We start from the raw sequence: 14996 nt of genomic DNA on the forward strand, positions 1-14996 counted from the left end.
TTTTGCTATCACTGTTTCCTCAAACAATTTCCTGCACAAGAAAACTGAACTACTAATATCACAGTACAAGGGATATGCAAACAAAAAGTTAATTTCTGAGCTTCTATTAATATTTTTTTTTCAAATTGTGATGTAATTTCCTTAGGGTTTCTGCTGTTGTCTAAAGAAGTACTCAGAGCAGTTTTGAAGCCTCTTGTTTGTTGTAGTGAAGTCTAACAAAATGCCTAGTTAGTGGCTTCAGCCGATCCATGGCGGACATTAAACTGACAATCAAAACGTAATGCCACACTATATAAACACATTAACTGCTTTATGTAAATTCATCTGACATGGTATATCCAGAAAAAATTACATCCCAGTGAACTAGTTTTTGGATTCAGCCCCCTAGTGGTCAGTCGATGAACTGCATTTTTTTGGCACCAGTCTCTCCTAATGATGACATCAGAACAGGCACACTCATTTTTATTTGCATTATTCAAAACTGTCAGACATGGCCCATGACTGACTTTTACAGTTTAAACGGCCACCTGGCCAGAGTGTAAATCATGTGGTGAGATACAACGAAAACAAACGAGCAGGTCATTCAAAATTATTTGCATCCCTCAAACAACATTCTGTATGGTTAGATAATCGGAAATTGATTTGAGGAAATTTCAAAATAAAAGTGCACTTTGTAGACCATAGACGGTTTTAACAATTAAGGCCACCTGAAGCAACTGTTAGCAATTCTAACGGGCTGTGTTATTGCCTGTGTTCATTCAGCAGAGCATTTATTGCCCCTGTAAAAATGAAAAAGTCCAGTCTGCTGCATGCACTCTTCTCTGTAGACTTCATTCAGAAAACTGCATTCCACTTCTAGGACATATTAGGTTATAAAAGTTTGTACATAAATCACATACAAAAGTGGGTGACTCTGTGCTCCGACTTGTGGATAAGTGCATTCAAGCATGCCAGTGTGTTAGTTTGGAGGATTATGCAGTCGCCCTTGGAAATAAGTAACACATTTGTTTTTGACATCTGTAATTAATTTAGCTTCTCAAACTTTATTAAAACCTTAAACTAGTTGACTTACTAACACTGGGACCTAATTTCTTCCCCATTATTTTAATTACTTCTCATGAGAAACAGAACTTTGGGTTCAACAATGGAGACTACAGACTCCATCGACCCATAACATTAGAGAAATAGCAGAAGTTTAATCATTAAGCTGTAATTATACTGATTCCTAAACACAGAAACTTTCTGCGATAAGAAGGTCTGTCATGTTTCATGCTAAATCTTCCCTTCTAATAATAATATCTCTGACTTCAGAGGATTATTGTTGTCATTATTCTTATTAGTCTTAGTTCTAGCTGTAAATGTTCCCATTTTCAAGCTTTTTGTTTCTTTAGGAATGTCTTAAATCCCTGAAATGGGGAAATGTATGTATATTAAAAGTATGAAACGACAATAAAAAGGCAAAACATACTACATTCTGGATTTATACTATCCACAGTTTAATAAGATAAAAAAAAACAAGAACTGCACTTTATTTGTTTTAAACTGATATTGTCTCTGTTTCAAGTTTTTCCTTATTTGGGGATGGTATTAAATTACTTTTAACATCATTTAGGTCTCTTAAAAAATTCCAATTCAATTAAAAATAACTTTGTTAAGCCCCAAATAGAAACTAATGAATCCACACCAATGTAGTTCAATATCATTCATCACGCTTTAGATGACTGTTTAGTCACAATAAAGAAGAGAGGTATGTTTATTCAGCAGTAACAGGTCAGTTGAACTATAACAAGAGAAAGAGAGATGTTTTTATTTTGAAATAAAAATAATTATACCATCTTAATCTCATCATCTCCTCAAAAATGACATTAATTTGTAATATTTTGTATGTTTCTTCTCACTGTTGATGGTATATGATCCAAGGACGGGAATGGGGGCATTTAGACCCCAGCAAGTCGATAAGGGATGGACAAGAACTCTGGGAACTGAGGGCCTTCGCTCTGGTTTGGGTCATTTTGAGCTTAAAGGGGACCTATTATGAAAAACACGTCTTCTCTTGCTTTAACATCTATAAAGTGGTCTCCCCTCAGCCTGCCAACTCAGAGAAGGGGGAAAGCAACCAAATTCTGCAGTGTCTGTACAGCCGCCCGGATGAGCAGTCCAGTGTGATGTGGATCCGATCTACGAGCCGTTCAGATTCTGCTCCCGTCGTTACATAACGACGGAGCGATTTACATAGGTTGGCCTCCGATGCGTAAAACCACACCCACAACTAACTCCGCCGGCCGGAGCTTCCGCCATTTTTTCATAGCGGTGTATCGCGTCATTCAGGCAGCCAATCAGCACAGAGCCTCATTATCATAGCCCCGCCCACTCAGAATCCCACATAGATAATGAGGTTAGAGAATGGGAAGATAAAGACATGGCTCAGAGGCTGAATTTCTAATTTATTTAGCAAAAACAATCAAAAGCTTGTTTTTAAGACATTCAAGGCCTGTTTAAAATAGGTATTAGATGCCGTAATAGGTCCACTTTAATGCTTTGTAAGAGTTAAGCTATTTATTATATGTGGTAAACATTTATGGTTATACTGATATAGTTTTATGATTAAGTGGCGCACCTTTCTGCAAATCCGGTGTGCAAAAAGTGTTCTACTTCGGACATGTTTATGTATTGAAATACATAAACAATCATTTGTATGTATTCCAGGACCAAAACCACTTCTCTAGATCAGTAAATATACATGGAAATAGAAAAACCTGTAATCTTTTAGTGAAAAATAAAATACTGACATATGGACTGTTTACATTATATATGTTGCAAGCAGAGCTGTATTTGGTTTGTTATTTGGTTATCGCTCAGTAGATTTTATATTTCAGGCCCAATATATTCATGTCTGAATATCATTCCTCATTTTTCTGCATTTATTAGTGTACCCTCTTCATGTTATATCACAAATGTAGCCAATGAGTTTCTTCTCTCCTGGCTTCGGGGACCACGTGTTTGGAAATAAAGGACACGTAAGAGACCCAGATAGGAGGCTGGGGGTTGTAGTTTCTTCCCTTTAGACGAGCCTCCAGGACCAGCCAACCACAGGAGCGGCAACGTGTAAACCACGCCCTCTCCACCTTTATTATACATTTTACGTGTTAGCCACGCGGTCGTTGTCTTTTTATTGCATCCGGGGACAGTCAGTGTTTGATCAGGAGAGGAGTAGTGGGTGTAGGAGCCATGAGCTCATATATTCTGTGCAATAAATACTCCTGTTGAATTTTCATCAGACCACTTCCTCCTTCCAACTTTCTTTGAAAAAGAACTCTTGACAAATTGCGGTGGGGAAACGCGTCTGTCCACATCTGATCGGAATCACACTTAAATTTTTGGAAAAGTTGCATTTTGTGTCGTCTTTGGCTGTTGGCCTAGAATGTGGATATGCTCAATTTGGATCAATCGGATTTGGGCTACCAGTGTGAACAGCACCATAATCCTTGTCCATGCTTCATCATAAGTGTAGCATAATGGGCAATTCTCCAGAAATGCTACTACTTATCGGATCTAGTGGAATGCTAACTAAGGTCGTCTTCATATTTCCCGCAACTAGTTAACAATTCTCAAGCCGGCTACAAAGCTAAATTACTGCAATTACATAAAAAATATATATTGCTCTAAATTAATCAACTTCAACTAACTTAAAGGAGCTTGAGGCCGGATTGTGGCAAGATTTATGAAAAAAATCCGTATACATTTTAAGTTTTCTAGTAATAATGTCAGATGAAGCGTTCCAAACCCAAAAGAATGAGCCCTCTAGTGTATCTCTCTTTTGCCTTGAACAGGCTGTGTGCTGCAAAATGTGCTGCAATTCGGTCCCGAATTTCCCGCGCTGTCCTGAGGATGTGACGTCACATGACGCTGCATGTGCGTTCTCCCCGTTCTCCCGTGCCGGCTTCACTGTTGGCTGCAGTACCCCCAACGGCCGTCGTGGTGAAGGGTGGCGCTAGAGAGTCTCATTTCTATAAAGGAGCCTCAAGCTCCTTTAAGATATGCTTTAATATATAAAGTAAGTAAATAAAAGGAAGTTTAGTTTTCACAGCTAAAGCGCAGGAGATAATAATCTGCACTGCCATCTAGTGGCTGATGACGACTGTAAAGTCCCGTAAGTAGGCAGCCTGGCGGCTACGTAGAACCATAAGTAAAGCTTTGCCATATTCACACAGTCTCAGCATCCATAATCCAGAGCCGGTCGCAGCCCACTCTGCTAAGTCCCTAACCGATGCGGATAATTCGTATCTTTTATCCAACTGATTTATCCCAAAAAATCTAAATAATGAACTGTTTCAAGTTAAAAAAAAAAGCAGATTTTTTTCCTCTTAAATGATTTAAACATGGAAATCCGTGTATATTCAGCTCAAGCTGCGATCAAACCCATCAAGCTGAAAGAGTTACTGCCTTGCTAAAAGAAAAGACTTATTATGTGCCGCTTAAATCTCCAAATAAATCCAAATACTAGTTTATGTGACAATTTATTTCAAACTCCATTTGTTACTGACATTAGAAAAAGAAAGACTCAGGAAGTGGTTAAACGTTTGCTAATAACATTCCCTGCCCAAATTGCTTCACCACAAGTGTGCACTTCAGTGTCTCCAATGCAAATGTTTCACCCCCCAGGGATCAAATAAAGCCTCCAACATTAAGAGTCCTTCAATACGGCCACCATTGTTCGACTCTGACGGACCTGTAACCTTTGTAAAGCCGCTGCCATCAGTTCTAACTCAGACCAGGCGTAGCTGTGCAGAGTTCCTGGATGCTTTATGGCTACTTTTAAAAGTGCTGAGTATCCAGGCCAGTGGGTCACCGATATACAGTGGCAGGCATTGTGAAAGTCCTCCAGCGTGCCTCCACCCTGCACAATCGTGAGGTTTTGAAAACAGGAAAAGACATTGCTGCAGCTTAAAGAGAGCGACGGAAATTCAGCTGTAAAGTCTGTCATGTATTTTAATTTCCCCTGAAGCCAATCCCTTCGCTTACGTGTGGTTAAGTAGCATGCAAACACATTTATGGTAAAGTAGATGGTCATATAAGACACTGCAGCATGGACAAATGCTTAAATACACCTCAATACACACAGATTTTAAGTTGTATTGTTTTGAGGATCCTGCAGTTGGTTGTTAGGGTAAATCATGACTCATGAGTAGACTTGTAGTCAGGACCGCCTTAACCGAGACCAAGACACTACCAAGACCAGAGAGTATCAAGACCAAGACTAGTTCAGCTCAAGACCGAGACCAAAAACAAACCTAGTTATTTCCTCATCTAGTGTGAGTTGTAGAACATCATCTCCATCCTGGTTCAGCTGCTTAGTTTCCATATGAGCTTGTATTCAACTGCACCTCAATAACACAGAGAAGTGGATGATGATGTTGAACTCACTATAAATGTTTTCATCAATCAGCTGAGATCAGATATGTGTGGTGACTGCACTACCGCTATTTCTACACTATTGGAGGATTGACTCCAGTGCTTTTAAGGATTGACACGACTACCAACTAGTCCCAAGTCATCTAACAAAATAACCAGCTCCAACACCCCCCTCCACCTCAGAAAAGTCTAATGAATAGTAAATGTTACTGATTTAAATTGTAATTAATTTGAAGATGAAACGTGAATTTTAAACAATTTACAATTTACTATTTTTTTTAAACAAACAATTATCAACTACACATTGCATTATTTACTATTATAGTAACCAAATTACACTGTATGTCAGCATCACTGAGATGGCATAGACCTGATGCTTAATCAATCACAACGATTTGCAAATATTATTCAAAAGTCAATGATGCCATATATTTATTCAAACAAGGACATTAAAAACACAAAACTGTAATTAAATACAGACATTGGTGCAGATGCACCAAAACATTCAATCAAATGCAAAATACGAATAGTTTACAAAACTGTACATTAACAAGAGGAAGAACTGGTGATCTCAAGATTCTGTCACCTTGGTGTGCAACGGCATCTCAATTATCCGAGTCCAAGAACACAAAAAAGTGGTTTTGAGAACTACAAGTCTACTCATGAGTCTGGGTATTGAGCATATTACGGGAAACCTACGCATGTGTTGCCAACACAGGCCACATAACAGGCAGACGGTGGCAGGTTCACAGCAGAGTCCAGCAGTGATGTCACCTCACACGGCACCCACAGGAAAGACGGCCAACACCTGGGGATCACGTTGAGCACAACCTGGCTGACAGGCCTGCTCCAACTCACGGGTGACATCACGGCGGGTACGGAGACATAATGCTGGGGAGCATAAGAGACTGACTTGTAGCCAAGTTGTAGGAGTAAAAGAGTGATAGTCCACAAAGTAAACCATCAAATTACGGATTCTGTTACTTACAGGTGAAGTAAATTATGAGGTAGATGCAACCTAGCACTTAAAGATGGCTTAAAGTTTTGAAACTCTCAGGTTAAGCAGCTTCCTGATTCCTCAAGGAGGAGTTGAAATGGGCCTCTTGCCTCATTTGAACCCTTTCAGCGTGGAGGTGCAGCTGTGGTCAGCATCAGACCTCTAACTCCTCAGCCTTTTCCCACGTTCTCCTTCCCATGTCCTAAATAGGTAAACATTCCTGTGGTTTATCCCCCCCCCCCGCCTTTTTTTTACTTTACAAGCTGTATGAAAAACATACCTTGTAAAAGAAGAGTGATTTAAGTGTAACATATGGCCCCCGTGTCCGCGCTGCAGCGGCTCCCCCAAGGTTTTTGGTGGTCCAGATACTCGGTGCTGATAATCCTTCATGGGAATTTTATGTGAACTTTTAAGGGGTGGATGAGTTTTTCATCCGCGGCTAGTTGTCTCGTGATTTGGTGGCGCTGCTTTCAGACATTTGTGAGGCCGTCCTGGGAATTTAAGGGCCTAAAATGTTTATTATTTTGTAATAATTGTAATTTACATCCCCGAGCATCTGAAGTTGATACTTATAATGCTGATTATAAGATGAAATTGATCTTTATTCATCTAGAGTTATAATTAAAGGCAGAGTAAGTGATTTCTGAATGATGTCTTGCAAGCATCAACAAAACACGGGGCGCTACCTCCACCCTCCCTCGCTCCCCAGGAGGACACGCCCCCTTTTCCACTCTCAACCACCCACACTTTATTTGACGGTATTATAGCCAGCAAATAGTGAGACCATAGTCACTGAATGCAACAAAATGTTTTATTACTTACCCTACCTTTAAGTATCCAGCTCATCTCTTTCACATTTTAAACCACAGTGTTTGTAGCAAGTGAGACAAAGTTCTGAATATGTTGTTTTCCCACCACGTAACGTCTGCCAAGACCAGTTCTGATCGCAGCAAAAAGTCGTAATTTTACTTTACTGCAAACACTTAATGAAATAATCAAAAGCACCAGCAAAATTCTGGATGTAACAGTCTGTTTTCATTTACATTTTGACTCACTTTGGTGATGTTCAGGCACCAAAACTTAATGATGAGTAGAAAATCATCGCTTAGGGTTTCACATTGTCCTTCATCCAAAAAGTGTTCAAAAGATGCGCTTAAGTGTGAGGTCAAGATGTGCTGAGAAAAGGTTGGTTTGTGGTCAGTTTGGAGGGAGACAATTATTTTGGCTGACTAATGTCAACAAACAAAAAGTTTGCTGTGTCATGCTTACAAGGACGACGTGTTTAACTTTAGTGGTATTCAACTCCGAGCTTTGATCAACAATATCCCCCGAGGTGTTAACCCCTCCGCTGCTCAGAAGGACCGGTGCTTTACGTAATACTCCGATTAGCCTTCATACCCAACAGACGTTTTCATTAAAAGAGTTTCCTGGAGTAAATTCAACTGGATCGGTACATTTAACTTTGTATGTGTACAAAAAGCGTATGAAACGCCTGGGAAGGAATGTCTTTTCCCATGTAATTCCTTGCCATGCGTATGTAAAGAGTTTGTGGCTTCTGTTTCCGTAGAAACGGCTGCAGAATCCATCAGGTCTCCTCATTCGGTGTTTGTCGGTAGCAGTTCGCCTGTTATTGGTAGTTGACTTGTAAAGACGTATTAAGCTTTGTTTCTGCTTTGCTTTACATAACGATCTGTTACCTGACAGGACGTATTTTCTTTATTCAAAAGCGTATAAAAGCATATTAAAAGTGGGCATTTTCAAGTCCACTATGAAGCTTTCCTTAAATGTCAATTAATGGGATGAAGTAAAGTCTGAAATGGTCATGTTGGGATTCTCAAAGTCTAAGTTGACCCTAAAATGTCACAGGAACTTTAAATATTCTTGCCAACAAAGTGATAATTATCGCATATTGTAAGTGAGGATAGATACGTTAGTTTAAGTCATCTTCACATGCAGCTTTATTATCCCGGTGCGGTTCTCAGAAGAGCATCGCTCGTCCTCAAACTGAACTTACCACTGCTTGTGGATGCGGGTTCTCGCCAAGCCCTCGAGGCGGTGCCTTAATGAACTGGATTAATTAAGCCCTGAGGTTGGTCCTGATCATTTTACAGAAAAGTGAGTCCGACCCTGTCTCTCCCTCGCCCATCCAGCCTTTGCCTCTGTCTCGGGCAAATCTGGGAGCGCTAAACAAATCCAGATTCCTGTTGCTCACTGAGCCTGAAGCCAGGGGCTGAGGGATCATATCATGGGACTTGTGCAAGGCTGGATGTTGGGCACATGAAGACTTTACGAGGGCGCAACCCCGAAGCATCATGAATAGCAGCCTTTCTGTGTAATTACTGGTGTGACAAGCAGAAACCTAAATTTAACACCGCTGAGACAATTTCACAATATATATCATCCAGCTTGGCAGCATAATATTGGATATAGTAACATCTGCATCAAACGGTGATGGATGGAGAATTTGTACGGCGGTGTGGAAATGAAACCTTTGGCCAACAACTCAGTTGTACAGAAATTAATCCATCTAATCTGACTGAAGCTCAAACTCCGGGTTGAGGTTGCCCCGGGGAGGAATGCAGGAGTGGATTATCTTAAAACGTCAACTAAAAAGCCCTCCTTCTGCCACAACTGGCAGCAAACAAAAGGACTCCTGTTTTTCCATCCGTGTGAAGCAATAAAGACATGAAGAAAACGCTGTGGGAATATAACTTTGAAGGCCGGGTGATGAATCGACTGAATGAAGCCTGCTATTGTCAGATCAGAGGAGTCATTATTTCATTAACTGAAAGCGGTTAATACGTCGTAGACCTACGTTGTTGTGCACGTGACAAAGTTGGGTCGTAATATCACCACACTATTGCTTCCTTTAACAGCTGATTTATTTTGGGGTATTTGAGTAGTTAAAGCTTCATGAGAACATGGATCTTTTCAGAAACTACAAACTCAGACACCCAGAATAAACACAACAATGGCAGTTTGGGAGCGCTCAAGTTTGAAAACACGCCATCCAATTTGCAAGTCAGCGAACGCGGGACACACCCAGGTCGGAGCGTAATTATCTACCCTCCCCATCATTATCTCAGCTTGTGATCTCCACCCAACTTCAACTGCAAATCATTGCTGCCGTCGCTGCATCCCAGACACGGGGGGGTCAAAACTCTGTCGCTGGTTATTTTTGCACTTCTATTGAAAACCTCTCTGTCTTCTTGAAGGCATCAAACCAGCAGTAGACTGATTAAGGTTGATCGTTGACTTTGATGTGTGTCCAGTTTTTGCATCGTAGCTCAAAGCTGGAAGACCTCAAAGAAGCCCTGCAGGATAGCCGGAGGAATGAAGCTGAGAAGCTTCGTCCAACTCTGCAGCCTCGCTTCATGGCATTATGTTTTTATGGAAATTGTTCTCATCTCTGAAATAGTTTACAACTTTCTGGGCGGTTTTGGGCAGCAAACCATCAGATGCATCTTGTTATTCCTGAAAAAAGTCTGTTTTTACCTGTGTTTGTCACGTATGGACATTCCTGTAAGAGTCACCACACCTGTGCTATGAAGAAGGCTTAGGGGCTTTGCAAGTCATTTTAGGGTTAACTGGGTTTTTGCTTCCCAAACCACAAGCTCATGTTGTGGTATGCAAAACTGGTATTTTTAGCTCTTTAACCTCACCCAGAGTCAGATAATCTGAATGATCTAACCAGACACTTACAGTGATCTTGATTTTTCCAAATGGTGAAGCCAGATAATCAACAACCTACGACTATGCAGGATTTAAACCTCAGTTCTCTGGTCATTCATCACCAAATGATGGCGTTTCTGGTTCACGGACACCCATCCTGCCACTCATGTGTCTTTGGGAACACTTTTCTTCCTGTCAGTCACGAGAGGAAGTCAGTTTTGAGAGCTGATCACACTGTGGAAGTAAAGAAAATTGCAGTTCATCAAACGGCCACTAGGGGACGGATCCACGTTGTTATGCTCAACTTTACAGCAGAAATACAAAAAATGGTTTTGGTCTCCGTAGCTAGAGTTTACATCCAGGATAACAATCAATGCATAGTTAGGGGTGTGACTTTTAGAGTGACAGCTACACCGTAGTTTATGGTATTAACAGTGAGTTGTCATCTCTTTTGTCACATTTTGACATCTGTACTGTGAATTCAAAGTTAAGAGAGCTTAATCACTCCTACGGTAAATATATTACAGCACGTAAAGCTGTTAATGGTAATAAAAGCCAGCTGAAGTTGGTTGCTCAAGCAAATGACCGCTGGCAGTGTTTCTTCTGGTAATTGTTTCAATATCTGGAATGAGGTTGGTTGATGGTTTGTCCAGGTCTTTTTATACAGCCTATGGACATCCATCATGCTCAGCCTTTCTCTGGCTCCCTGCTTGCTGCTCATTCATCCTCCCAGCTATGCTCACTCCATTAGCTGCACTCCAAATGCAGCCGTTCCTCAATGATACTGTGAAACAGCATTACAAATTTGATCTTCATGGAGAAAATTCATATAAACTCGGTTGGCTAAAGTCCCAAAAAAGGCAAAGTGACGAAAGCTGACCACTGTACACATGACTTTGACTCAAATACTAGCAATTATGCTTCACTAAAGGACGTGTGACACTTTAAAAACACTCTTTAGCATTAGTAAACACACAAAGGTCATAAATAAATGGTTTAATAAATCAGCCTTATTTCACTGGCTTCATTTATTCAAAGCTCTCTCTTGATTTTTCCTGCCAATAACCCATCAAAAGGGTCCTGACTGCTCAACTCAAGCCAAAGTCCTGTAAGGCGGCGATGACAGAAAAAACGGCATCTGCCAAATTCAAAGAAGCCGGCTCAGCCGTGTGGTTGACTCGCACGAAAGGCTTGGCATCATTCGTGGTCACCTTTGGCAGGCATGACGACGTCCCCGCAGCTAAACATGGGCTGAAAAAAATAAATGCTGTGGCCAGGTGACATCGCTCTGGATCAACACAAACAGGTGAAGCAGGTCTTTAAATACATGTGCTTCACATATTTATGTCACGTGCCAAACTGGACGGTTTCAATTTTTTATCAGCGCAATAAAACCATTACACTCGATCTAGTTTCAATTACAGACTATCTGCAACAACATCAGGTGAGCATTATGCACTAAAATAGCTTTTGATCTCACATTTAAATGCCATTTGTACACATGGGAAACATCAAGTCAAATCACATAACCGTCATTTTTCAGTTCCTAATTCTCCACATGGCCCCTCCCTCTCAAACCTGCACGCTAAGCTCTTTTCTTATTGTGTGCATCCTCCTGCAGGTAACCTGACTCCTGCTGGTCGGATATTCCCGTCAATGAGGGTAATGAGTTGTAGCCAAGGAGCAGACTGTAGCCACGACAATAGAGAGATCAGGTAAACTGAGAGGCGACACGTGTGGAAGGACACGCACTCTTTACATGATCGCTGTGAGATGGAAACTTTCTATAAACGGTGAGAAACGGTGATATGATTATCATATCTGGGAAGGGAAGGACGTGAGTCAAATGTAGAGATTGCGTTATAATAGAGTTGAGTGAGCCGCAAGTCAGCTGTTTTCATAATTCAGGCTGTGTTGTAACACTTACATCACAAAAAAATAATACTTCTTTTTTTTTTCTATTATCATAAAAGAGTCTTCCAAGACAGTCTGAGCGTATGTCTTCACTTTGAGTGGAGCATTAACTGGTGACGTGCTTGTTAAATCATTTTTACATGACAAACTGCCAACTTCAATGTGCTTCGAATGCCGCAATATTCTTTTAAGGAAGATCCAACCTCACGCTCGACAAAGATGGTGCAAAACAAATGCAGGGTTGTACCTCGCACCTGCCAGAGGTAATTTGAAACCACTCTCAGGCGTTCGAGGGAGGGCACCCGGAGCCAGAGGGAGCAGTAAAAATGCACCAGGGGTCATGTGAGCGGAGAAGATAAGATCCACATTTCCGAGTCTCTAGTTTGTTCTTTACTTTACTTATGTCTAAGCTCCAGAGGTAAACATAGTCTAGGATTACAAGTGTTCACTCACCTTTTGGTCAGGCAGGGTTCCAGAGTCACGTCACCTGTCGTCCTATCCTGAGAGACGGCTGAACTGAGGATACTCAGGGCATCACAGGTGTACTGGATGAAGGAGGAGGAGCCTGATGGGAAACTGACGAGTCATGCTTCGTCATCCTTTTCAAAAAAAATCTCAAATATGACACGTTTTTACATTAAGATTTTCACTGTGTTCCTGATTTCATTTAAGACTTGATGTTCTGCTTTTTGAAAGTACATTTCTCAAACAGACTGATAAAGAGGAATTCCAAGCAGTTCAGCTGAATGTATTAAAAGTTTGTAGAACACAGAGTTACTTCAAGACTATCTGCTATACTTTTACTGAACAAGCTAAAAAAGTGGCTCCGAAATTCAAACTTCCTCAATTTGGGAAAGTTTAGGTCTCTCCATGATCATGGCTTTAAAAAAACAAGAATAACAGCCTTGAACAGTTATGAAAGGCAATAATTGTGGGTGACTCACTGAGTATCTCATTTTTTTCATCAGTACAATGATTATGTTGTGTATTTTAAAGGCATAGAGGTGGAAGTGTGATAATATGGGGGCAGTATGAGTACAAAGCTAATGTGGTTAAAAGTATCTGTTTTTTCTCTCCTTAACTTCTCCTTCCTGATTCTTGAAGATGTTTCACCATCCACCCACTTCTTCAGCTATAAGGTATTGTGACATGAAAAACAAATTTTTCTTGATTTTTTGTGTTTTGTTGGGTGTCTTGACATCAATTACACCCAAAAAACAACAAACTTTTAACATTCAGTGTATTGTGTGCTTTCTGGGATTTTCCGCATAACTATGCAAAAACGGCGCATGTGGTTTGGTGGCGGGTCGTTACGTATAGACCCGCTAAATCACCGCCCCCTCCTCCCAGCTCCCTGCCTCCTCTCTTCTCCAGCACACCATAAAGGCTGATTTATGGTTCCGCGTTACACCGACGCAGAGCCTACGGCGTAGGGTTACGCAGCGACGCGCACTGTACGCTGAACCCTACGGCGTAGGCTCTGCGTCGATTTAACGCGGAACCATAAATCAGGCTTAACACGGAGCTGTTTAGAGCCTCTTTTGTTCTAATCACCGGAGGAAAACTGCCAAGAAGAACCGCGGCCATTGACTGGACTTAAGATAAGGGGACACTGCTGCTTGCATGCCTTTATTTTTGTGATTGTTTGCTGTGGTTCGCCGTGCTGCTTTTCCGTGCATGCTTCGCCTGTCGCTCCCGGCTTAACTCTCCGACGCCGCTGTGAGCGTATGGTTGGGTTGGAGGAGGTTTGGAGGAGGAGCGGAGCAATGATTGACAGGAAAGTGGAGAAAAGGAAGCGTTTTTCACGGCGCAAAAAAACACTGTCATAAAAAGCCAGGAATGGAGTACTAGAGTGAAGTTTTTCTTGTTACACTCTTTTAGACACATTTGAGGGATGTTGGCCAAGACTTTTAATAGTGTTAAAAGCATGTTAAAAATGATGTCACAATACCTTTAAACTGGCTGTCGAGGCGCTTCAAGCTTATAAGGTGTAAAACACAGACCCTGCCATCACTCTTGTGGTTAATCAAAGCCTTTTGTGAATCTAGGTGTGAGTGGTTGTGCAGCCGGTCGGGTCGGAGTCTCACAGCTGCACTGTGGGTGTTGCCCAAGTGAAACCTGAGGCCTTCAGCTCTGTTATTCATTTTTGGCACTCCAGTTTGATGCTCAAGAGTCTATTGCACCTTTGTGATGGCAGGAGAGTGATAATAAGCCGAAGCACATTGGTACAATATAACAAGAGTTTTCTAGAGGAAAAAACACTTTATGCACCTTTAAACGGGGGTAAAGTGTTGCCTTTCCAATCTGAAGGTTGTGAATCCCTCCCCACGTCCGTCATGTGCCGAAGCGTCCTTGGGCAGCACGCTGAATCCCACATTGTGTCAGTGCCGGCCTGGATGGATGGACGGGGTTAGGGTTAGGAAGGGCGTCCTACGTAGGCAAACCTCTGGAGATAAATTATACTCAGGATCTATGGACAGTAAAGGAGCTGGAGCTATTGACCTGGAAATTTAATACGTTTAATATCAACAATCATCACATTATTATAAAACCTTGTGTCAAGCAGGATTTTCAAGCATCGTCATGGCCTTGATAGAGACGTCCCTTCCCCCCTGTGTTATGTAATCTATAGGTTTGGCCCCCCCGTCCCACCTCCAGATTACGTCACCTCCTCTGTTCCTCCTGTTCTCATGGTACTTGTTATTAATGCCTTTGTTTGCTTTTCTTCTTCAGGTCTTTGTTGAAGCAGATAACACATTGCTGTCATAATTTCCTTTACACACTTTACTCTATATGTTGAAGTTGAACCAAGATGCTTAAACGGCTAGAAACCAACCGCCACACCTAGCAAGTTAGTATAGGCACGTGGCCTCTCGGATTTGACTGAAGATCTGTCAACCGATGCTATAATGATTTCAATCATATTGGTTCTTTCTGAATCAATGTAGGAGACATTCTTAAACCGTCTGAGTTAAGCTTTACATTGTTAACTAAAGACCCA

At 41.4% G+C, this 14996-nt stretch overlaps 1 long non-coding RNA gene across 1 annotated transcript; it reads right to left on the reverse strand.

Annotated features, from left to right (window-relative positions):
* Positions 1–5983: 5983 nt before the first annotated feature.
* On the reverse strand, positions 5984–12501 carry LOC133424999 (uncharacterized). Its single transcript, XR_009770929.1, has 3 exons — positions 12449–12501; positions 10112–10315; positions 5984–6303 (listed from the first exon to the last, which is right to left on the reverse strand). It is a non-coding gene; the product is annotated as an uncharacterized LOC133424999 (long non-coding RNA).
* Between the last annotated feature and the right edge of the window lie 2495 nt (positions 12502–14996).

Source organism: Cololabis saira, chromosome 24, assembly GCF_033807715.1.
Source record: "Cololabis saira isolate AMF1-May2022 chromosome 24, fColSai1.1, whole genome shotgun sequence".
Lineage (NCBI taxonomy): Eukaryota > Metazoa > Chordata > Actinopteri > Beloniformes > Belonidae > Cololabis > Cololabis saira.